Below are 22,260 nucleotides of genomic sequence, written 5' to 3'. Positions count from 1 at the left end.
TGCTCAGGAGAAACAGCCCAACTGTCTTACAGCACCACCAAAGGGAGAAGTGCCTATGCACAAAAGCCAAGAAGTGCCAAAGCTCCAGGGCTTTGTTCTCTCCATGCACAATACACAGGCAAGTGTTCACATTGCTAGAGAGGTTTTTTTCTAACCCAAATTGCTATGTTAAAGCACTCTAAGGTTAAATAAGTAATCAAAATATAGAATTGTTTATGCAGAATGAGACACTATGCTGAACGGAGCAAATTCAGTATATTAGCTTGCAGATTTTTTTTTTTTTTTTTGCCTTCATGAATCTATGAGAATAAGAGGTGTTAACTGGGAGCATTTTATGTGGAATATTTTTCCTTTAAGCATTTCTCAGAGGTCTTGGGAGAACAGATACTTGTCCACAACAAGGATGACACAGGACACACCTCCAGAGCCATGGGGAAAGCCATGGGGAACCCTCACAGCTAACACTGAAGGATGGATCTACATGCAGCACTTCCAAAAGCCATGGACTCCCAATAGGTGAAAAATCCCAAAGAGAGGTCCTACACCTTTAGAGGCCAACATCTTACTCACAGTCTCCAATTAAAAGAGGGAAGGTATAGCTCATATATTAGGGTGAAATTCCTCACTGAGATGGTGAGGCCCTGGCACTGCTGCCCAGAGAATTGTGTGTTCCCCATCCCTGGCAGTGCCCAAAGCCATGGATGGGGATTTGGGTTCCTGGTCAATGGGAATGTGACCATGTCCATGGAGGGGTTGGGACTGGACAGACCTTAAAGTCCCTTCCAACCCAAACCATTCCATGATTTTATGACAGGAACCCATCTGCCAGCACAGTAGATGTGGCAGCAGTGTTTGCAAGATGCTTGTTGGCCTTTTTCCATAAAAGACGGAGCTTTAGGCTACCAAACATATGTCAACCAACTGGTCACTGAACATATGTTTTACCTGTCAGAAGATGTGAGATAGGCATGGCTAGGAGGTAGAGATAGCATAGAAGGGAGCATATATAAGACTGACATCATATATGCCCATCATGTGCTGGGACAAAACTTGATACTTGCTTATGGACAGCATAGCATAGCTTTTACCCAGCTGTTATTGTGCATTGGTCCAGGAGATGTTTTGCACAGACACATACTACGACCATGTTATCTAGGAACAGGAGGGGCCAAAAACCCATTCAGCTCCATGAATCAAATCTGAATCAAATGCTGCTGTATTTGACAGGCAAATTAAGTGATTCAGTTTTCTTCCTGCACACATGGTTGCAAAGTCATCAACATCACAGCAAGCATCAGCAGCATTAGGTTAAACAAACAAGGCAGTACTTTTTCAGAGCTGGTTTTGCAACACCATCTATCCTTGAGTATTACATTCCCTCAGGCCTTAAAAATAAAAGGAAATAAAGGAAAGATGGGTGGTCAACCCATTGTCTCATTGTCTCATGTTAAGCCAGACCTGAGCTCTCCATTCAGGCTCCATCCCTCTCCCTGGGCAACGGAGGCCCTAAAAGCAGGTGACACACTACAGTTTTTTACTCATGGACAGGCATGGGGTACAGAAGGCTCTACATAGTGCAGTCAATCCCAGGCCAGACAAACCTCCTGTGACTCTCCAGCCAGTCCCAGCAGCCTGAAACCCAGTCTGAACCATGGGCTGCTTGTAGACAGAGAGCTGGGTGGAACCATCTACGACCCTCCATTACACAAAGCATCATCATTCCCATCCTTCAAAGGACACGTAGGTACCAACACCTAGGAACCAATTTTCTGCAGACACCTGGAGGCATTTAATGCATCGGCTTCTCCTGCATCTCTAAAGGGTTCCTCTGCCTACAGGAGGGACACGTGATTCTGAAGATGGCTGCTTGTAAATGTTCCCTTTCAGCTCCACATCTAGAGACCTTTCTTGATTCCAAATCTCTTTCCTTTCCCAAGCTTTCCTTAACTCCACCGTTTTGTCACCACCCCCATACTTTCACACCTTTCAGCACAAAGAAAACTTAACTGTTAAAGACCTGAATACTGCTTGCAAAATTAATGCTCTCCTCTGCCAGGTGTTGGGCCTTATTTCAGCAGGCTGTTTATTCCTCATAGATGCCATTCAGCACACACATCTCCTAGGCTGTTGCAGACAGTGCCACCAGCCAAGCGTGCCAAGCTCAGACCACGGGGGACATCAGACACCGCACACAGCAACGCACTGATTTGGTCTCATGGGTCACCTGTGTGGCAAGCAAAAGGGGTTCTCAGATGACACAGCCAGATGTTTAGTAGGAGGAAAAAGGAGATTTTCCTTTTTTCTTCTCCAAAAAAGTGGCAATGCACTGGCACAGGCTGCCCAAAGAGTTGGGAGGGTCATCGTTCCTGGGGCTGTTCCAGAGCCATGGGGACGTGGCACTGAGGGACATGGTCAGTGGGCACAGTGGGATGGGGATTTTATAGGTCTTTTCCAACCTTCATAACTCTGTGATACACCTGGCCAGAGCCAGCCTCTGTCTTTTGTGCAGTGGAGCAAGGAAAATCCAACATCCATCCCCTGCTGCTTCAGCAGTGCAAGAACAAAGGATGTTGGATATATAAATGAGCTGCAGAGCTCAGGTAGGTTTCTGTTTGCTCCAAAAGAGGACACAAACATGCACCACGGAAGTGACAACCTGAAATCTGTGGGTTTTGCTTTGGTGTTTTTGTTGTTGTTGTTGTTGTTTTCCTGGGAATTTCTATCCCTTCTCAACACCTACTGCCCAGCAGAACCTGGGCTGGTTGGTCTTCAAAGGTTTGCTCATATGCTTTAAGCAGCAAAACAAAAAACATATCTCTGAGAAGGAACACACACTACCTGTTTCTGAGAAGTACCGTGAATATCACCTAGTTCTTTTCTTTACAGCTATCAAAGCAAGGGAAAATGCAATCTGCTCTTCACTCTGATGGTTTAAAATCAGCACCATCAGGAACAGGAGTACAAGAACTCATTGTTCTCTGCACCAGCAAAAAAAAAACCAAAAAACCCAAAAAAACAGATATCCAGCTGAAAAAGAGCTTGCATTTGAACAGCCTGATGTCACTTAGCATAGCAGCTTTGAGAGGGATTGGGGCTATTTCCTGACAGAGGAGGGGACACCATGAGGCTTCAAAGGGGTTGCTCCCAGCAGGGACACTGTCCTCACCATGGCCATCCCACTGCAAGACACCTTTGTGAAACACTTCAATCACTGCTGACAATTATAACAGAGGCTTTAGCAATCCTTCCAATCTCTTCTACCACTCTAATAGCTTCAAACGTTGGTTGCAAGTGATTAAAACCTCAAATTTTATTTGTTCTCAAGCCACAGAGGCACTGGACTAATAAGAATTTGAGTGCTGGCTGCTCATAAAGCAGTTTTATGCTAAGCTCTCATAAACTACTTTATGTGTCAACACTAGCAGTTCTTTCCAAAATTTCCCTGCAGTACAATGGTAGGGGTCATTCATAAAGCAAAGGTTGCCCAAAGACAATGGGCTCTGAGGGCATGTGCAGGGTAAGATGGCTGTTCACACTTGGAGACAAGTCAGAGGGACTGAGGGGAGGAAAGGAAGACAGTTCTTCATCTCCACAGATGTCTCACAGTGCTTTACAAGACAGCCCTCAATAAGCAGAATGGCTGTGAGTCCCATACTGTCATAGAATGATAGAATGGCCTGGGTTGCAAAGGAGCACAGTGCTCACCCACTTCCAACCCCCTGCTGTGTGCAGGTCGCCAACCAGCAGCCCAGGCTGTCCAGAGCCACATCCAGCCTGGCCTTGAATGCCTGCAGGGATGGGGCATCCACAGCCTCCTTGGGCAACCTGTTCCACTGCCTCACCACCCTCTGCATGAAAAACTTCCTCCTCACATCCAACCCAAACCTCCCCTGGCTCACTTTCAAACCATTCCCCTTGTCCTGTCACCACCCACCCTCACAAACAGCCGTTCCCCCTCCTGTTTATCTGCTCCCTTCAAGCACTGAAGGCCACAATGAGGTCTTCCTGCAGCTTCTCTTCTCCAAGCTAAACAAGCCCAGTTCCCTCAACCTTTCTTCATAAGAGAGCTGCTCCAGCCCTCTGATCATCTTTGTCACTCCTGTTCTTGAAAACATAGCAGGTCCAAGCACAGCCTACATGTGACACAAAAGCAAACGGCAAGGCAGAGCAACAGCAACCTGCTCCAGAGGCTGTCGGAGCTGCTGCAACCCACATCAGCTGCAGTGATGGATTGCCACCATCCATCAGCTTTTGTGCTTGCTCAGCATCATTTTGAAGGAAGCGGCAGCAGCATCTGACTCGAGGTGAACCCATCCATCACTGCCAGAGCCACGAAGGCAAATGCGTTCCCTAAGGCGGCTCACATCATCCTCATTGACAGCAGCAAGTAATGACAGGCTGGAGAACAAGAGATAATAGATAAGGAAAACAATTCAGGAGCAGAGGCAGTGAATTATCTCATGAATCACACCTAGACAGAGAGGGAGGAGAACACTTCTAGCCCTTAACCCTGTTGCAAAATATAATTGTTTTGCTCCATTTGCTCAGCTGACTCAGTGCCTTATGGTGTCACAGCAGGTCAAGGCACCCATGGATTAAAGTGTGTCCAGTGTCAGCAGGGGTGAGAACTCTCTCTTGCCATCATCCAGTGCACAGGTCCCTTTAGCAATGGTTCAAGATTTAAAAAGCCCAGCACCCTGACAACCTGTTTCACCTAATATTGCTAGAACGCAGGGAGCTACATTAAAACAAAACAAAACAACAAAAAAACACATGTTGAATGGATGTAGAATTGTTTCAAAATGCTCAGAGAAAGGAAGATTTGTACTAAGAACTTACTGCTCTCTCTAACCCCCTAAGAGGAGGCTGCAGCAATGTGGGGGTTGGCTCTGTGCCTGGCTAACAGCAACAGGACAAGAGGTGATGGCCTCAAATTGTGCTGAGGAGGGGACAGGTTGGATATTAGGGAAAATTCCTTTCCCAGAGAACAGTCAGGCACTGGCACAACTGCCCAGGGAGTGGAGGGTCACCATCCCTGGGGGTGTTCCAGAATTATGGAGATGTGGCACTGAGGGATGTGGGCAGTGGGCATGGGGTATGGGTGGGATTGGGGATCTTGGACATCTTCTCCAACCTTAAATGATTCTATGAAAAAATCTCTTTCTGCCATTCTAAATCCATTTCTGCTCACTTTCTATATGCCAGGAGGGCATTAAGAACTTCCACTCACATCCAACCTTGTCATGGTTGGCATACCCCACAGCCACTTACAACTTCAATCCACACCACTGAAGTATGGGCAAAAGCACATTTTCTTGGACAACACAACATCTGTTCCCCATTTTCTTGGACAACACAACATCTGCTCTCCAGACAATGGTATGTGCCCACACTAGGCAGTTCATCACACCCTCAGCACTTCCACCACTCTGAAGATGCATTCATGGAAGCGTTCAATGCCACCTTCTTGATGCCAGCCTTCCCCTATCAGTAGATGGGGAACAGAGATAACCTCCATCTTGAAAGCCAAAGACAGCATGATGAGCAAGAAGAGGATCACACTGCAAGTATAGCACCCACCAGGTCCATCACAGAATCATAGAATGGTTCTTGAGTTCTTTAGAGAGAGAGTGGTGAGGTGCTGGAACAGCTGCCCAGAGAGGCTGTGGATCCCCGTCCATCCCTGGAGGTGTTCAAGGCCAGGTTGGATGGGGCCCTGGGCAGCCTGGGCTGCTGTGAAATGTGGAGGTTGGTGGCCCTGCCTGTGGTGGGGGGTTGGAGCTTCGTGATCCTTGAGCTCCCTTCCAACCCAGGCCATTCTGTGATTCCATCATTCAAGGCTTTTACTGCAATTTGAAATTTGAGGGAAAAGAAGAAAAAAACAATACATGAAGAACAAATAGAATATTGCACTGGAACAGGCTGACCAGGGAGGTTGTGGAGATGTTCAAGACCCGCCTGGACACCGACTTGTGTGACCTGGTGTAGGGAACCTGCTTTGGCAGGGGGGTTGGACTCAATGATCTCTGGAGGTCCCTTCCAACCCCTACGATTCTGTGATTCTGTGACGATTCTGTAATATTAATGCAAAAAAGCACAGACAATACAAGGCTGCTAAGAAAGATAAGATAAGCAAAAAGAAAAATCTCAAAATCAAGCACATTCTTTTCATTCAATGAGTTTCAGTCTTCTGGAGCAACAAAACACAATGAAAGGTGCTGAATCATTCTTTATTAGCATAATGCTCAGCTCTGCCCTCACACTCCACATCTCAGCTAGGAAAAGCTCCACACGAAACAAGCAGCTCCCAGTGCCCCAAGGAAGATGGAGGAGGCTGAAGTTTTGGCAGCAGTGCCTGAGGAAGCGCCTTGCAGCCTGGGGGGGGGATGCTCTTGGCAAACCAGCAGGAAAGTTGATCAAGTTTTTGGTAAGCATCAAAGCAAACTCACCATTAATTTATTCCAAAAGCCAGAAAAGAGGCAGCAATAAGAGGAGCAGCTCTCCATAGTGGGCTGGCTTCCCGAGCAGGAACATGCCCAGCAAAGACTCCCAGGTGATTGTATTTCACACCAATCCATCTACTTCCTGAAATAGAACAGCTCAGACACATCCAAGCAGAGGAGAGATGTTTTTGAGCTGGCTGGCACCTCTCCAGCCCAACATCACTGCTGCTCTGCTGACCTAAGGGAACCCGACAGCCTTAAAGGACATATTGATTTGGGGAAAACTGTTGAACCAGATGAGTTTGCATTTCATATCAATAAATCCACTGTAAAATCAGCTGGTTCCTCAACTCAGGCTCCATCAGACAATGCAAGCTAAGTGATGCAAGGTATCTTGTTGTTAACAATTCTTCTGCTCATTTGTAATACATTGGAGGGAGGCAGGGACAATGCAGTTGCTCTTCAAGTAGCACAGATATCCCCAGATTCCCTTGGAGAAGCAAGCTCTTGGCTATGCAATGGTCTGGCTAATAATTACTGCAAAAAACAAGGCACAGTGGTCCCAAACCCAACCAGGAAGTCAGATGTAGAATTTATGTTGCAAGAAAGCACCAAATGCAGGTGCATGCCTTACGATCATCCAATGATGATGACATAATATGGCTGATGATGAGAACAGTATTACCTTACACCCGAGATCAAATTTTAATAAGATGAAAATGGAATAAATCCGTTGCATCACTACTCCCCCACACCTCTAGGCTGTGGGTAGAGCCAACCACTGTGCATTGGTATCCCTTTAACATCCACAATCCTACTCAAAAGAAGGGCTGGATGGACAAGGAGATGGTGAGTTGAGCTTCATGTCCTGCACTGTGGTCCAGGCTCTAACTCCTCCTGTGGTCCCTCCAAGATTTGCTGCTCACCTTCCATCTGCCTACCATGGGAGAGGGCACATCCACCTGAGTTGCATTCCTGTATGGCACCACAGCCAAAGGATGGACCTAGAGATCTGGGCAGCACTGCAGCAAAAGAACCTGATTTATAAGGCTGTCAATTGGCTGACGGATGAACATGTCACATGGGGCTGAATTACAACCCCTTTTTCTTAGCACAAATGTATTGCTGGAGATGGAGCACTTGTATAGAGTCCTAAGGGAAATCCCCCTCTGACCCCAATGAACCAGCTTGTAGGTACAGCTCCATCACTGCACACTCTCAACTTAGGAAGGGTTTTTTGCAAAGATGCACAGTGCAGAGCTGGGACCAGAACCCACCTCCCAGCTCCTTTTTCCACCAGTTTCCCACCAAGTTTAGGCTAATTTAGTCCTGCTTTGCTGAACAATGTCCTTCAGCAGGTCTGAGACTGGAGCAGGACCATATTCCAGATCTGCATCAAGGGACGTAGGGAGGAAAATGGAAGGGGAAAGGAAAAGTTTGAAGAGAAGAGGGGAGAGGGAAGGAAAAATGCCTTGAGATTACCCATTTTCTTCTTAATTAAGAACTGTTGCAAATCTAAAACCTGTGAAAGCAAGTACTGAACCTACACATCAATCCATTCACTGGTTATTCCTAATGAACATGATTAAAGCCCTTACATGTACCCAGAAACTCGCTGGAAAATAGTTTATCTAGGACATCTTCACGTCCAACATTTTCTTATCTACCAAAAGATAACACCATTAGATTGATGGCCATCGTCCTCATTAATACCACAGCCCAGCTGGGTGCTTCAGCTACCAATTAGAGCTACAAGGAGGGAACTGCTTGGGAGAGGACCAGCTCACCCAGATAAAAACAACCCTTCCCCCCCAGTCCTCTCCCCAGCTGCACAGCAAGTGCAGGTATTTACACAAGAGATGCTTGGCTTTGTTGTGTCTGGATGCTGCTGGGTCCATAAACTGTGGTTTCTGGAGAAGGGCACTAAGACTGTCCACCTCTCCCATGCAAAACCCTTCCTGACGCCTGGGTGGGAGGAGAGACGTGGGCCACATGGTTAGCCAAGGCTAACCCAGTAGGATGCTGACATGGAAGCATGGGTTGCCTCAGTGGTGTTTGCTGTCACTTTATCCCGAGGTGGGCAGAGGGACTATTTTTATTTATTTTCTCAGCTCCCCTTTTGTAGGAAATACCAGGTCACCTCCCATTTGGTTTAATATGTTTGCAAAGGGCAGGCTGTTCCTGTCACGAAAATCTCTCACCGTAAGACCAGCAATAAAACTGGCTGCACTGACAACCCAAATTTCCAAACAAGTGCTGGTAAAAATCAGCTAACTTCAGAAATACTCTCTCTCAAATGCATTCCCACACTCCACGATCATAAGCGGCCCAAGGAAAAAAAAAAAAAAAAAAAAAGGAAAATAATTTCTAACTTTTATTGAAGTAATAATAAAAACCAACCACACTGGATAGAAGTAACTTTTTCCTCCAGCTCCAATACAAACAACTGAATATATGAAGTCCCTCCCAGATCTCTGCTTGCCGTACACAAAGGAAAACCCACAGATTTATCTTCCACCCATAAATATCACAGTTTATTATGAAAACAGTGACAGGCTCCCGGAGAGGAACTGATGAAATTGAAGCCAGAGAGAACACCCACTGAATTACCGAGCAGGGAGTTGCTCAAAGCCCCATCCCAGCCAGCCAGGGAAGACAGGGAAGGAAGAAATATCTGAGCATTTCCCAGGTTGGCTGTGAGTTTAAAGGGAAATTGCTGAGAGAGTCAGCAACAGAGAACTGAAAATAGAGAAAAATCCATCAAGTTTGTTACTTCTAAGGGAATGTTTACTCCACCAGAAAGACCTTGGAGGAGTCAAGTACTATCATCACATGCTGGATGGTAGAGAAACAGCACCTTGTGATGTTTTTTTGTGCCAAGCATTAATTACAGAGATGACCCGGCTGACAGTCAGTGCTCATCTCTCTCCTTTTGTTTGTATTTACCCTACCAGTCTCTTAGGAACCAAACTCTCATCATGATCCAAGCTGTAACCATTATCAACCAGCACTTCCATCAAAACCATGCCTACAAACATTCAGAACCTCCTGGTGTCTGCACTGATCGTGCCCTGGCATCAACATGTACCATCATGTAAGTGTCATGGCACTCTCCTACAAAACAAGGGCATCAGGCTGGTCTTGCCATTACATTCCTAAGGAATCCCTGCCTGGAAGCACTGAAGGCCAGGCTGGATGGGGCTGTGAGCAACCTGGGCTATGGGAGGTGTGCCAGCCTACAGCAGGGGGTTGGGAGTGGGTGAGCTTCAAGGTCCCTTCCAACCCAAACCTTTCTATCATTCTATGATTCTTTGAACCAAAATGAAAGCAGCAGCAGTTTTCTTCTACAGTTGTATAATCCAGCAAAAAAGCACATATAATCCCAAGACACCAAGCACATCGGGTTGGGTAGTATGAGAAATTTATTCCAAAAAGAGTGGTCAGACACAGGCTGGCCTGGAACGTGGGGATGTCACCATCCCTGGAGGTGTTCTGGAAGCGTGGAGATGTGGTAGTGAGGGACAAGGCCAATAGGTATGGTGGGGGTGGGCAGGGGTTGGGTATCTAGGAGGGCTTTTCCAACCTTGGGTCTAGGCCAGACATGAAGGAACAGCAGTGATTTGGATGAAGTCACCTGCATTTTGGGTGCCCAGCTCACACTCCTGAGCAGCCAAGATGCAAAATAATTAGCCCAAGCTATACTTGAATGGGAAGCTGGAAGACGGTGCTTTACTCCACTCAGGTCTAATTAGGCAGTATTACGAAGCCGGTATCCAACACAGCATCCCTGAGGAAAACTAAAAGCTTTATTGAAAACATAAGTCTTTACAGAGCAACAGCACAACTCCAGCAAAGATCATCAGGAGGTGGTGATCCTGAATTTATTTCTATTGCCATGAAGGTAACACCCCTGCCCAAGTCACACTACACACAGACCAGCAGAACAATATCCTAGATTAACAAGTATGTGAAAATAGCTGTATACATAAGTGGGTTCCTACTCCAGTCACTCAAAATTGCCTGGTCTTCAGAGGAAGTGCTCACTGAAAGGCTGATGGTCAGCTGTATGTGCAAAGCTGGTAGCTCTTCATCTCCTCCATCCTTTTGTGATTTGTTAGCTCAAATGAGAGTCCAAAACGAGACTTTCTTGTCTTGATGCACAACAGCCAAGCAAATTTCTCATCACCCACACACAAACAGAGGGCGTGACACTGAGACATGTTTAGTAGGCATGGTGGTGACAGGTTGAGTTGGACTGGATGATCTTAGTAGTCTTTTCCAACCTCAATGATTCTATGAAATTTCAGTCCTTCTTTTGTGTATCTGGGTGTTTTGTTGTGTTTCCCACCCTTGGGCTGCTCTTACTCCTCATAAAACGACAGTACCAGGCAAGTTGCATCCTCTCTATACGTCTTGGGTTGGAAGAGACCTCAAGGATCATGAAGCTCCAACTCCTCTGCTGCAGGCAGGGACTGCCAACCCCCATATCTAATACCAGACCAGGCTGCTCAGGGCCCCATCCAACCGGGCCTTGATGTGCTTGAGTGACGGGACAAGTTGAAGTCATGAGATTAGATGGGGACTCCTGCACATGTCCCCTTTCTTCCTGCTTCTGTGTGAAATGCTGATGGAAGCTGATAGGACTTTAAAAAAAAAAAAAAACAGTGACAAAGACCCCAGAATGTGGGAGCACTGAGAGCACGAGATGCACCATCTCTGCCAGCACCTCCAACAGCTTCTGCTGCAGCTCTGTCTGAACTTTCCCACCCCATTTTTTCCTCCCTTTCCCACCTAAGTCCCTGTCTTTCTCCTTCTCACCTTCCTCTTGGCCAAACTGAGCATCCACTGCAGTGGGAAGAAAAAGACACCCAGAGACCACAAGGTTCATGCTTCATCCCATTATTCATCACCAGGCAGCATCCCTCACTGCAAGCACTGCAGTCCTCTAAAGAAGATCCCAGTCTAGATAAAGGCAGGCTCCCACTTTCCCAGGAACCCCTCCAAGGGATCCAAGGACCATTTTTCAGACCACGATGCATTTTTCTGTTACAGCAATTCTGAAGCAAGCTGTTTGGCACAACACCACTCCAGTTGAGCACAAGCAACACTACATTTTGCACACAGCTGCCACTTGCTAGAGGTCAAGAGAGAGAAGAAAGGAGCACAGAGCACAAATAGGAGGATTGCTGCCCCTCTCAAGCACCCGTTTCTGGGCCCCTGCAGAGACAGGATGCTGAGCAACGTAAACTGTGGTCTGACTCAATTGCAAGTTCTATGCATTTGCACTTGGCCTCATGAGGCACTGCCCCATCGATCACAGATTTATTAGTCTGGGGGAATCCGGAGGGCAAAGACATCTGTTAACAAAAGCCACTGAACAAGTTAACACACAAAATGCTTCCTCCCCTGTCTTTGGGGGGCAATCCAGTGACCTGAAAGACTACAGTAAGAGATTTAGAGCAGAGAATACTGAAGTCTCTCTCTTTTAAGGGGAAAATCGATAAGATCAGAGCCCTGCCCAGCCTCCACATGTTAACATGAACAGAGACCATCTGAAACAGCAGACAGTGACATGTCAGACTTACAAGTATAAGGTCAGAGCTCAGCTTCCCAGAAACAAGAGTGCACTTGTTTCCGTATCTGTCAGACAACGGGACGCTTTGTGCAAGTCAAAAAAATCATGTGTTTTTGTAATACTTGACATATGGAAGGGATTTACTTCTTTTTGCCTGTAAGAGATTTCAGTGGGTTCAGTGCACTGCCGGAGGGAAACCAGATGAAGTCACAGGCTTCAGCAGCAGCTGAGTACCCAAAGCCGGCGTCCATCTGGAAAGAGGGAAGAAGCTTCGCTTGCAGGATTGATTTTATTTTACCTCTCAAGGGCTGAATGGTAAAGATGTCAACCATCGTGGCTATAATGTAGGTGCTGGGCTCTGTGTGTCATACAACCCATTATAGCCACAGCAGTGCCACATTTAGCCAGCACTGAAGTGCATTAAGAACAGCGTCCAGGCAAGTTTCATTTTGCATTGCGCCGTTTATCATTCACTTCTTGCTGAAGAAGCAGGAACCCCAGATGGCAGCAGACAAATGCAATAGAAGTGATCGTTCAGACCTGGCTGCCCTGCTAATGACCCTTGCAAACACGCACACTAATTCCCATCGACCTCAAGAAGAGAAGCAATGAAATGAGATATCCTTTTCAGATATCATTCAGCTAAAACCAACCCCACCACACCCCACTCAGCTTCAAGCTCTTGACCTTCCAGCACAGCACAGCTCACAGCAGTGTGGTTTGCTCCAGCTCTGCGGTGCTGTAAGTGGTTACAAGCTAGGCTTGTTAAGCAAACCCTAAGCAAGGCATAGCAGCAGCGTGTACTGAATTAGAGGAACCAGGAGGTGGTTTGCTTTTTCAGAGAGGCCAGCATAGCTGAACAAAAAAAAAAAAAAAAATGAAAACAAGAAAGAAAACCAACACAAAATAGACCACAAGAGACAACAGCTAGCAAGTGAAACAGCTTTGCGGTGAAACCAGCAGTCCGGGCAACTGGAAAAGTCAATGCATGCTCTTCCTCCACCGTTAACCCGCAGCGCTCAGCCTTGTGACAGGGCTGATGCCACCAGACTCTTGCACAACACCAAAAAAGCAATGCCCCAAGCATCATGACCAGAAGGGCTGCTTTCAGTCTGATTTCCAATCTAAGCCCTTCTAGGATCCTATGAATCTTTCTCCTGGGTAAGGAGGAGAGAAGCCCAGCTTCACCTGATCTCCCTTTGCTAAACATCCCTCTGGTTTGACCCTGCTGAGATGAGTTTTAGCACTTTCGGAGTTTCAGTTCAGGAGGAAGGCTTTTGCACAGTTTGAGGTTAAAAGCACCACACTTCCATCCACATCACCTTTGTATCAACAGCTACTGCAGCATGGTCCCTACCCAGCACCCAAGTGACAAAGTGAAGACGTCAGAACTGCACTTCTTTAAGCATGAGCAGCCTTTGGCACATAGAAAGAAACTTGAATAACCACACAACTTTCATCTGAGAGTAGCAGGCCCTGCTTTTTGCCACCTGAAACAAAGCTTCAGCTCTGCAACTGGTCAGCAAGGCTTCAGGAAAGCACACAAGTCAACCACTAGTGACTGAACCTTCAACAGGCAGAATGTTCCAAGTTGAGAAGACTTCAAACAAAGCAAAGTTTCATGCTTTTATTTTCTTTCCCCTCCCATAACTGTCCCTGAAAAAGTGTCTCTTTTGACTGCAATGAAGTCAATTGATTCTCAAGTGCTGGCTGATGTCATGTGCAAATATGCATGCTGCCAAATAAAGGCTCAGAACCACATGTCAAGGAGATGACAAATGATGGGTTCAGACCAATTCATCATTTCTCCTCCACTAACAGCTCATTGTAGAGGTGGCATGAAGGGATGAACATTTTCAAGCTTGAGATGAACTACAAATATCAGTCACTAAAAAGCCCATTAAAACCTCCACTCACAGACAAGCCCAGCTTCTCCTTGCACATCTCCAAATGTCGCTTATACCCTTGAAATCACACTGAAGAGTCCAGCAGTAGATCTCCTAGAAACAACTAGGAGAAGGAGTTTGAGTCTGTATTCAAATACCCCTAAATTCAAGATTTATAAATTTTCAAGAGGAAGTCAAGACAGAAAGGCAGACAAATCCTAGTTCAACTACACAGCTGGACTACATGCTCTGAGTGGTCTTCTCCAACCTTAATGATTCTGTGATTCTACACATGGCCACCAGTGAATAAACTCTATTTTTAAGCATTGCTCATCTGTTTGTTTATTTTTTCAAGCAAACCAAAGAGGTCCCCAGTTCATAAGAACGCAAGCGTTTCTGGCGTTGATCACCTCAGTGCTGAGGACATCGGGATCCCTGCAGAGATCCCATAAGCAGCCAGGTTGTCTGTACAACGACTAGCTGGCAGACTTCTCAACTGTTTTGTGATTCACCCAAGATAAATGCCAGGAAAGCCACATCTTCACACAACTTTAAGTTCTTCTCCCGTAACCCCAGTGCTGCCAGAAACCAATCTCCTTTGCTCATCTGGTGCATGGCTTCATTTCACCCTCACCCCAATGACACTTGAAAGCATTGGAAACCAGTGCAGGACAGCAGAACACAAACAAGCCTTAAATCAGATGGCTGTGGGCTGCCATGCTTCTCCATCACAATGGCAAACCAAGGAAGAGAATGGGCTGTACTCTGCTGGAGTGTAGCCAGCTTGATCTTGTTTGCAGAATTAAGCAGAGGACATTCCTACAGGCCAAGGATCTACCTTCATTAGTTAGTTTGGTCCTGTTTGCATAGCAATGTTTCCCTCCCTGCCCAAATTTATTGGGATGAGTATTGAGTTGCAGATGGCAGCTCGAGGAAGTTGCAACAAATGGCACAGCGCAGCGTTGCAACAGGAGTGTCTGCTAGCAGAGCCCAGCAACAATGAGGCTGCAGTAGGCTCCAGCCAAGCTCTGAGGTTAGCAGCATCTTGTATCAATATTTCACACACTCTTATACATATACAGATGCACAGACCTTGGGGTCAGGAAGCAGAGTTGGTCTGGCAGCTACTCTGGCAGATACTCTGGGTATTTGCTCAATATTCATTGAGAAAACTCAACATCCGTTGAGAAAAGCTCACAAGAACAGCCCCAAACCCATCATTATAACCCATCTTTGCTGTGAGCTATCTAGCTTCAGCTAGCCTTTGCTGAAGAGGTGTCCTCTCACTGCCTTGGCTGCAGATCAGAATCTGGTCGCCTGCATTATTATTCTGGAGGGATTTCTTGGCTTCACCATGCAACCAAGAAGACTGGTGTGGCTGGATCTCTCCTGTGACCTGATGGGGACTCGAAGCAGGCATATCTTAGAGGTCTTTTCCAACCTTAGTATTCTATAATTCTACAATTCTGCGAGTGGGGATGGATTCATGGTTGGACCTGACAATCCTAAGTGTCTTTTCCAACCAAGACCAAAACTTGGTGGGAGAGTGGTTGTAAAATCAATTCAGATGAGGCATCATGGACATCAGGAAAAATCCCATGGTAAACATCACTGGACTCCCACAGTATGGAAATTCTGCAGTCATCTGAATGTTTTGCTGGATCCTGCAAGCATGGGACAGAGTGCAGAGACTGGGCAGAGGAGAAGCTGTTTGCCCTGGTCCTAAATGATACAGCCACCATAACTAGGACCAAACGCACATAAGATATGAAAAAAACCACAACACCAAAAACAAAACCATGCTGTATTTTTCCCGGTAGACGTGGAAGAAGCCACAGTCCCAACCGTCAGAATAAATCCCCTGAACAACCGTCGCTGAGACAACCCACGCAAGGCCAGGAGTTTCCGTTTGTGGTGACTTCTTAATTCAATGGGACGAGTTTGCAAACTGCAAAGAGCAATTGCCCTGTGGGGAAATAAGCTCTATCTGCCCCTTTCATGCAAAAGCCAGCCACGTGTTTCATTTATTAATAAACGGATTGGAAATTCCAAACGGGAAATTAATCTCAGGCTGTACCTGTTCTGGGATGATGTTGGGGTGAAGGACAGGACCTGGAGCTGTGTGCAGTTACTCTGTGCAGAAACTTGGCCAGACTCCCAGAACAGGAGGCATGAATGTGAACATCTGTATTAAAGGCAGAAAGATATTAATATGCAAAAGCATTCTAGCTTCCAAGCCTTCCTGTTCCAGAATTTCTAGCAGCCTCCCCTTCCAAATTAGGATGAACAGCTGCGATGTATTTGGCAAGCTAACCTCTGCCCCCAATTTAGAAGCTTTTTACATCACAAAATAAAGCATGTACACATTTTAAAAACCAAAGGGGCCATTAAATCATCTAGCTCGACTTCTGTACAAGAAATGCCACTGAATGTCATCACCTTAGTTGAATACTGTGTTATTGCTAAGCATGGTTTCCAGACGTGCTTTCCCAAAAGATATTCTGTGATCTTGGAGACTGAGGATCCTAGACAGGAGTAAAATAAGGAGACACAGATTTTTGTAATCCACTTTTGCAAAGAATTGTTAGAATCTATTCAAGCAAAAATCACATCGGCCCATGCAAACAAAGATGGCTGTTATAAACTGCTTCTGCAATATTTCATAAGGTCACCGAGGACATGCAACTCCATTCAAAATTCAAATCATGAAGGTTGGAAAAGCCCTCTAAGGTCCCCCAAACCCAACCCAACCCATCCCACCATGCCTGCTGGCCACGTTCCTCAGTGCCACATCTCCACGGTGCCGGAACATCTCCAGGAATTCCACCAGTTCCCCATTCCAATGCTTGACCCTCTCCCCGAAATTTCAGGCCAAGCAATATGGGATGATGCTCATTTGCAAGATAGCATCAAAACCCCTAAAAAGCACTCAGAATGCAGCACCAGAATCTGCAAGCACACGATTGTAACACAATGCAGTTACAGCTGGCCTTTAGACGTAGTGAGATGTGCCTCATTTAGAGCTATATACATTACTTTTGAGGAGAGCTGCGCACTCAACTGCCAAGAAACTTAATTTTCAGAGAAGCCAGCTCAAAAGAAAACAGCACACTGGGATTTTTCAGTACGACCTTCCAAAAAAGTGCCAAGTTGTGGAAGCTTTCCAGGAAACCACAAGATCTTTTCCAAGGAGGTTTCCCAGATCCAGATTACGCACTAGATAGGAGGTCGAAAAGCCAGTGATGCTTTGAGTGTAGAACCTGGAGTGGTTGGGTGTATGCCTACCCTGTGCCATTGGGTATAAACTGGATTTATGGTCATGGCCCAGGTGCCAAGCCAGAGAGAAGAGATTTCTTAGCCCCATTCATAGCTCCACTCTCCTCTCCCACTCTTCCCAGGTGCTCATTTTCTGCATCTGTACATATAAAATGAGATCAGTTATGGAAATAGTGCACAAGAATACCCCAGTCCTCAGCCTACCCTGCCTCCAAGTCAGCTATCAACGGCAGAGAGACAGCACTTCTATTAAAGGAGAGGTGAGAATATTGTCATAGCTCTCCTTTTTCTCATTCTACAGACACTTCTAACCCTTCATTAGCACACAGCATGGCAGCAGCTCTTCAAAAGGAACTGCTTTGCTTGTTCCACTGGAAGTTTACTCTTCCCAAGCTGTTTCTTCTCAATTCTTCATTAATCTGTAACCAGAGGGATGAGGCTGAAGGACAGGGTGTGCTCTTTCAGGCAGAGAAATTAGTTGTAATAAACACTGGGCAGTCTCCGTTGAAGCCTTCTCACCTTAATCTTGGCAACACGCTGCAGCACAGCCCATCGAGCTGCAATGCATAGCAGTGCCCACCACCCACACATCTCCCATCATCTCGGATTGGGCTCTCCTTCACTTTGTCTTTCTTCCTGCTGGTGAAGCATTGCCTCCCTCGTGGAGCACTCAGACCCAAACACACACATACCATGGACATCAATATTTGCCTTGAAGACAAGCTATAACTGCAGGACACCAGCATCCCTTTCTCCACTCACAGCTTCACTGGAAGCTCAACCTCTTCAGCACTACAATCCCTTGACTTTCTTTTTTCACTTCCCCTGAAGGCTGCTATCCCATAGCCATTTAAAACAAGCATGAAAGCAGAGCCAAAAGTCAACTGTTCTTATAAATATCTAATGCACTGTCACCAGCAACCCCCAATGGGAACGTAGCCTTAGCTCCCATCAGCATTTCACACAGCAGCAGGAAGAAGGGGGACATGTGCAGGATCCCCATCTAATCTCACGACTTCCACTTGTCCCATCATTCAACACATCAAGGCCAGGTTGGATGGGGCCCTGGGCAGCCTGGGCAGGTATTAAATGTAGAGGTTGGCAGCCCTGCCTGCAGCAGAGGAGTTGGAGCTTCACGATCCTTGAGGTCTCTTCCAACCCAAGCCATTCTGTGGTTCAGCACATGCTTAGCAAGGAAAAATCCAACACAAGCTAGTCCCACTCCTATAATTTCCTCCGTTCCACTCATTCTTCACATTGGTGCCAGGTTTCTTTCTCATCTGGTTAATTTTCGTGGTCATTTTGGACCCACAGGCATCCCTGATCAGATTTCACTGAAGTAATTTTATAAGACACAAATAAAGTTGTTGTTTTTTTTTTCCTATGTGAGGTGAAAAAACAAAGCCTCTTTTCTCAGCTAATACACAAACATTCAGCCACCCAGCAAGGACACATGGCAGTTTTTCTCCTTTCTATGCTCTGTCCTTGGATTTCTTCCAGGACACCTGGGAATGAGGGAAAGGCACTGGGAGAAGAGACTTGGTGATTGGTAGGCAAGCAAGTTCAAAGCCAAAAAATAAAGGAAATCACTTGAGTTCAATTGAAAGGCAGCAAAGTCATCCTTGCTTCCCTCCGAATAAGGATAAGACAGAGTCCTCTGGACAAGAACCCTGATAGGGCTTCACACAAAACAGGCCAACTAGTCAACTTTCCATGATTCTACTAACATTTCACTTGCAGCACTTGCTGTCTTCATGAGAAGGGACAAACTATCCATGTAAGTAGTGACACAGCCAATCAACCTATGATACTGCAGCTACAAACAACAAGGCTTATGCTGGCAGGAGTATCCATCACTATGCTGGCAGGAGCATCATTCCCATTGCTTCTTTTGAGAAAGATATTTCCATTTCAATTTTAAAAGCTTAATTCTAGCACTAGCTTAATTCTCAGCACTACACGGCTGAGAGGGAAAATATATTTAGTTCTTTTGGAAAGCAAGAAGAAAAATGACACTTCTTCCGGCTTTTAGAAAGCCTTCAGTAAATACTCTACCTTCCTCACTGCAAATGCTGGAATTCCCCAGTCCTTTCATAGGAGTTGTATGGGAATAATGAATTATTTGCTTATGCAAAGAAAAAGAGTCACAAAGAAAAGTAAAACACGCATTTAAGGGAACTGACATGCCATCACTTGGCCTCATCAGCTTCCATAGCAAAGCACAAACCTGCTGAATCCCACAGCCTGATCGGGCACGGTGGTAATGAGCCAGTGGTTGGCCTAGATGATCTTAGGGAGTCTTTTCTATCCTTAATGATTCTATTGAGTGTTAGCTCAATTACAAAACACAAAGTGTGTGATTTCACCCAGTGCAATGCTCTTGCTGCTGCCTGAGGACATTTACAGGGTCAGCTGAGGAAGTTCTCTCATACAAGGCAATGTGGCTGGTTGAGCACCCAACCTCATCTCTCAGCTAGAATCCTTCCAACAGGTGAAGATTTTGCAAGACTGGCTGCACATCACTGCCTCTAGACAGAAAGGATATCAGAGAAAAGCCCTGGTAAAACTCAAACTATACAGCCACCAGCTCTTGTTAGCAAAGCATGGGGTTTGCTGCAAGGAGCCAGGTCTCAAAGATCCCCCTTCCCTATCTCTTTTCCCATATCTCCCCCCTGCCTTGCTGTCCCCTTTCTCCAGCTGCAGCTCCAGCTCAGTGCTGGCCATCCATAGCCTGGGACACATTTTGCAAGATTCTGCACAGTAAAAACCTTCGACACCAATAAAACATTATAAATCATAGGGCACGTTAATCACTCCATCCTACCCCATAATCCAAAGTCAGACACACAGCCAATGGGTTTTGCAGACTCCCTCCCACCGGCATTTTGCTCGCATGGGGACTAAGCCTGAGAATTAGCATTAGTGAAATACCCTCACCCTGACAGCAATAGTAGCACCAGGCAGCAAGTCAAACCCCATTGCTTTCCTGGGGCTTGGAATTTACCATCCTTCAAACAATCCAGCATTACTGGAGTAGGAAGCAACCTTTACAGGGAATTTACAGAAGCCACAATATCTGCAATCGCTGGTGACTCCTTTACACTGAAGGGTGGTGTTGGGGAAAAATACAACCTAAATCTATTAAGGCTGGAACTGTATTCAATAGATTCTACTTACAGTGCAGCCCAGCAGACTGGGCTTTTGGTCAGTTATAAATATATTGGCTTTCTGGGCTTTATATCCATGGTATGAAACAGATACAACCAACACTGGTCTCCTGCAGGTTCGACTTTCTAAGCAGTCAATGGCTTCAGCACTAGCCTTACTGTCTGAGGATACAGGACCCAACAATAAGCAAGCTCAAGTGGGTTAAGAACAGTTTCTGAATCCCAGCTACTATGATTCTGTCATGCCAGAGTTCAAGGAGCATTTGGACAATGCTCTCAGACACAGGGTTTGAATTTAGGGCGGTTCTTTGTGGGGCCAGGGGTTGGACTCCATGATCCCATCCAATTCAGAATCATCTGAACTTGTCACCAGGACACCTCTCTGCTCCATGCAGCCAACCAGGGGACTTCCATCTATCCAGACTAAAAGAAGTCTCACTCCTTCACAAAACATTTCCACTGATGATGAAGCTTTTAACACATTTCAGCAGCTGAATCCTGCCAAGAAAACACATTAATAGTGTCCATGCTCCTGGAGAGCTCTTGATGCCAGGAAAGCGGTGCCAAGAGAGGTTTGCATCTTTCCTGAGTACCTGGGTGTCTCCCAGAGCAAAGAGAAACTGATTTCATGGGGCTGATTTCAGTGAGGCTGAAATAGACAGTATAATTCCTACAAGGCAATGCAACTGCAAAGAGGACAAAATTAAGGGAGTTCAGCAGAAGACTCTGCAATGTGGGCAGGGTGATACGGCCACGTGCAGCCAGGAGCATCCTGACCCCATCCCCCCCAGCCCTGTGTCACATTACAGCCTTCCTGTATAATGAAAAGCTCAAAGGGTGTATTTAAAGGATGTTCAGGTGCTGAGAACAGGAGTGTTTTAGTTTTGACTGCAAGCATTGGAGAGAAACAATTAAAAAAAAAGATCAATATTTAATCCAACAATTGGATTTTCTTGCATTTAGCCCATCACTCCAACATCATTTGATGTATTAATTCATGGAGATTCAGCTCTGGATCACTGGCCGTATGCTACTGCAGAAGCCACTATCCGATGCCTTAGGGACCAAAGCAGAATCAAACAGGCATGAAAGAGCATCTTTCATCAAAAGCACTCACATCTTTGGTCCTACAGTGATGAGCATTAACAAATTGAAATTGTACCCAAAAGGGCAAATCCACCTTTCCTCTAACAGCAGCTTTAGCAAGGCAAGCAGTTTTTGTGACCTCTGGCCATCAGGGGATTAGCACTGAAGACACAGCAAAGTCTCAGCTCTAAAGCCCACAGATATATCACACCAGTGTGGTTCAGCTCATCTGCTCAGGTCATTTCACAACTCCTGCCAAGTGGGAATTACAAGAGTATTTCATTCTGAAATGAATTAATACATGTATCACAGACACAGCACAGCAATCCATTACGTCGACGGATCACAGCTCCACATTCTTCTCACAGCTTCATCATTTTACATAAGAAACAAGAAAAAAAGAAAGCCATCAGAAGCCTCAGCTCAAACACACGTGATGTTTCTAAGCAGATGGACCATCCTGAATCATTACCATTTTATTTGAAGGGAATAAGACTCAACAGCAAACACCCAATTCATTAGGAATGCTTTGATAACTAATTTATACTGTCTTGCAGCTACACAAGCAGCTCTCAAGGCTTTGAAGAAGGAGAGAGGCGTTGCAAGTATTTGATATTCCCCACATTGCCCATCCTATATCTGCACATTTCAGACACCTTGCATTGCTGTTCAGCCAGCACTTTCAGTTGCCCATGAGCCATAACTCGACCTCCTTACCCTTGTGTAACATATGCTAACCAGGACATCTGCACAAAGCAATTATTCTGTGCATCAGTCTATGATTCTGCATACATAACTGGTCAGTGGACAAAACAGAGCTCTTATGG

The 22,260-nt window shown here is 45.9% G+C and overlaps 1 protein-coding gene and 1 long non-coding RNA gene across 6 annotated transcripts in view; both read right to left on the bottom strand.

The window, feature by feature from the left end:
- GDPD5 (glycerophosphodiester phosphodiesterase domain containing 5) overlaps window positions 1–22,260 on the bottom strand; it is a 157,954-nt gene that overhangs the window by 68,283 nt on the left and 67,411 nt on the right. The gene's annotated exons all lie outside the window — the stretch shown is intronic.
- Window positions 10,232–15,970, bottom strand: LOC146545856 (uncharacterized). Its single transcript, XR_014881208.1, has 2 exons — window positions 12,029–15,970; window positions 10,232–11,086 (listed from the first exon to the last, which is right to left on the bottom strand). It is a non-coding gene; the product is annotated as an uncharacterized LOC146545856 (long non-coding RNA).

The sequence above is a fragment of the Meleagris gallopavo genome, chromosome 1, assembly GCF_905368555.1.
Source record: "Meleagris gallopavo chromosome 1, MGAL_WU_HG_1.1, whole genome shotgun sequence".
Lineage (NCBI taxonomy): Eukaryota > Metazoa > Chordata > Aves > Galliformes > Phasianidae > Meleagris > Meleagris gallopavo.
This window is presented reverse-complemented; position numbering and strand designations above follow the sequence as displayed.